Raw genomic sequence first — 2,806 nt, 5'->3', positions numbered from 1 at the left:
ATCGCAATCTGTGCATCCGGTTTTATCGCAATATGACAGAAGGTGTTCTGATGGACAAAAAATTTATGTTAAACCCGGATTTCAGAGATGAAATTCTTCGAGATGCCTACTCATGAAAAGGTTCCAACCAGATTCCAATCGCTTTTTCCAGGTAAGTTTGTGTAAAATATCATGATTTTGCAAAGGTTTTGCTTCTGTGGTAAAAAAATAAATCAATACATGACTGAAAAAAGTGTGCAAAGATAAAAAAAAAGAGATTTTTTGAAAAAGTTGAATAATCAAAGGTTTGAAGAACCTCTTAGCTGAATGAAACTATGATTTCAAAGTAGTCGAAGATTCCTTTGAATTCAGCTACAGTATTTGAAAGACCCAAATACTAGTATTTCACTAGCTACTTGCTAGCATCCGCTAGCAAGTGGAAGTATTTCTTGAAATCATTGATAAATATTTTTTTTTATATTTTTACATTAAATGTCATATTAACACCTTCATTTCCTCCATAGAATGTTTTTCGATCAAATGAATAGTTTTTAAAATACACACGTTTGTAACTGCCCGGATACTAAATGATCATAGCCTTAGTACTCTGGATTGTCAATGCTACCTGGAGTACTGTCAAATGAAAACAAACTTTTTTCATTCGAAATCGTTTGGGTGATTTTCAAAGTGAAATGAAAATTATCAGTATGGCCTGTAAAATTTTGATATAGAGAAGAAATGGAAACCCAATCTTTTGCAGGAGCTTCCTGTGCTCAGAAAAGGGTCACATTTTCCGATTTAGCCGATAGATACGTCAGAAAAGAGGATAAGTTTCTGAAATTTGACTTTTATGAAATCCAATTTTCCAATGCTTACTGAGTTTTAAAAACCTTGTCTGAGAATCAAACTTGCGCAGTTTGGTCGTTTTGATGTTTATGTAGGCCTGTGTCTTAATTACCTAGCTGTTTTTTAAAATCAATATTGTGATTTTCTTGAATGACTAGATTCGCATGCAAATTATTTCATCTGTCAATAATTTACATAAATCTTTTTCTCACTTTGTTTTGTACGTTCTTGAGTTATTTGTATACACATAAATATCAACCGAAAACTTTGTAATCTGACTATGTATGCTTTACGAAATTCCATTCGCGAGTTTAAGCTGCGTCCACACATAGATGGCAAGATAAACGATTTTGATTTTTTCAATTAACTCAGGTTACTCATAATGTTCCTGAGACTTGATACCACAGATGAATTGATGGAAAAGTGTAAATTGACTAGAATTACCAACAGTAAAAGCTTCAATCAAGTACATACATGAAAAAGCCTCTTAACAGGTAAACGGAATCATGCCTTTTTCCTGACCAATCTCTTTCACGTTACAAAAGGTATTTCGGAAGGAATATTTTAACACTTTCGAAAACAAATTATATAAGGCTTCAATTGTATTTTTTGATAAACTTTATTTCATTATCGCTAGATTTCCAACCCAAAAAAAAAACAAAATCACATTATGCAGGTTGAAGTCACACTCAGGGTTCACTAAATATCGTTTGATTAGTGCGAAAATCCATTCCTTACCACCCTACAGTTTCGTAGAAGTTTCCTAATTTTACTATCCACGATTGTTTATAAATGCACTTGCACCTTTTTCACCCTCGTACTGGCGGACTGTAAGACCAGTTTGCTTCACTCTGAGGGGTTTTGCAACACTTTTGCTGCACTTAACTACTGCTCCGGTCGTGGGGGAGCACTTTATTTTTCCCGATAGTGGGTTTTCGGACGAGCAGAAATTCGCGACGTTAACTGTTCGGTGGTTGGAAACTTATGATTTTTATTGCCGTTTGTTTTTCCTTCCAGTTTCGGCGCTCTGGATCTCTCTTATTGCTCAATAACGGTGTAGCAGTGAGACGTGAGAAATTGAGTAGTTAGACCGTTAGCACGTCTCACTGCTGGGGGTTCCACAAATCACGGAATGAATTCTCATTTCATAACATTCCGGCCCCCTTGAAACCACCGGATTTCAACACTAAACTTACAAATTATTTTACATTTTCTTTCCATGATACATTTCAATTGGTATTCTACGTGATATAATACTAGACACTTAATTTGTGTCACGAATTTTACCATCATGTAAGGGTGATGAGCCCATTTTTTCCCATCCCCCGTACGCCCATGGTGAACATTCTCTCGCACTGATTTGTCGTTTGTTTTGGTTCACACATTCTGTTTGCACTTATTCGCTACAAAGTTTTCTGCGGATAGCAGTGCAACACAGCTCACATTCCGATAAAACCAGGATTTTACGATGCCAGATTTCGAAGCTTTGGTTGTGGTCTCGAGGAATCCGTTGCTGATGTCCAGGTAAGTTTTGTGCCAAATTACATGCTCCAATAGTGACCATGTCACATCAATTTCCAGCAATCGGAACAAAACGTTTGTGGTGTGCGATACAATTCAAACCGTCGGGACGAAAACTGTGACGATCAGTTCATATCCCACATTCGAAGTCGGCCCTTGTTGGCTGATGATTGTATCCGGGAAGCCATCCTACGCCGGCTAACGCTATGTGGCTACCAATTCCCAATATCAGGTGAGTGAATTACCTTCATTTGGATCCAGAGATGACCACATTACATCCCATTTTCATGGTCGATTTCCAGACGTTCTACAGCAACATCTGGCCTACCGTCGCATGGTGCCACTTTGGTAAAGTGGCTTCGGTTAACCTTAGCTGATCAGGCCAAGTTTGACGATTCTGCCGCAAGCCTCTGGTGGACAGTGGGATCCGAGTTAAGGTACTCACGAACGATGGATGAAA

The 2,806-nt window shown here is 37.8% G+C and overlaps 1 long non-coding RNA gene across 1 annotated transcript; it reads left to right on the top strand.

Annotated features, from left to right (window-relative positions):
• Positions 1-2,215: 2,215 nt before the first annotated feature.
• LOC129745093 (uncharacterized) lies at positions 2,216-2,806 on the top strand. The gene is made up of 3 exons (XR_008737071.1): positions 2,216-2,349; positions 2,407-2,578; positions 2,649-2,806. It is a non-coding gene; the product is annotated as an uncharacterized LOC129745093 (long non-coding RNA).

The sequence above is a fragment of the Uranotaenia lowii genome, chromosome 2, assembly GCF_029784155.1.
Source record: "Uranotaenia lowii strain MFRU-FL chromosome 2, ASM2978415v1, whole genome shotgun sequence".
NCBI classification, from domain to species: domain Eukaryota; kingdom Metazoa; phylum Arthropoda; class Insecta; order Diptera; family Culicidae; genus Uranotaenia; species Uranotaenia lowii.
The sequence above is the reverse complement of the archived record's forward strand: the minus strand, read 5'-3'. Positions and strand labels throughout refer to the sequence as shown.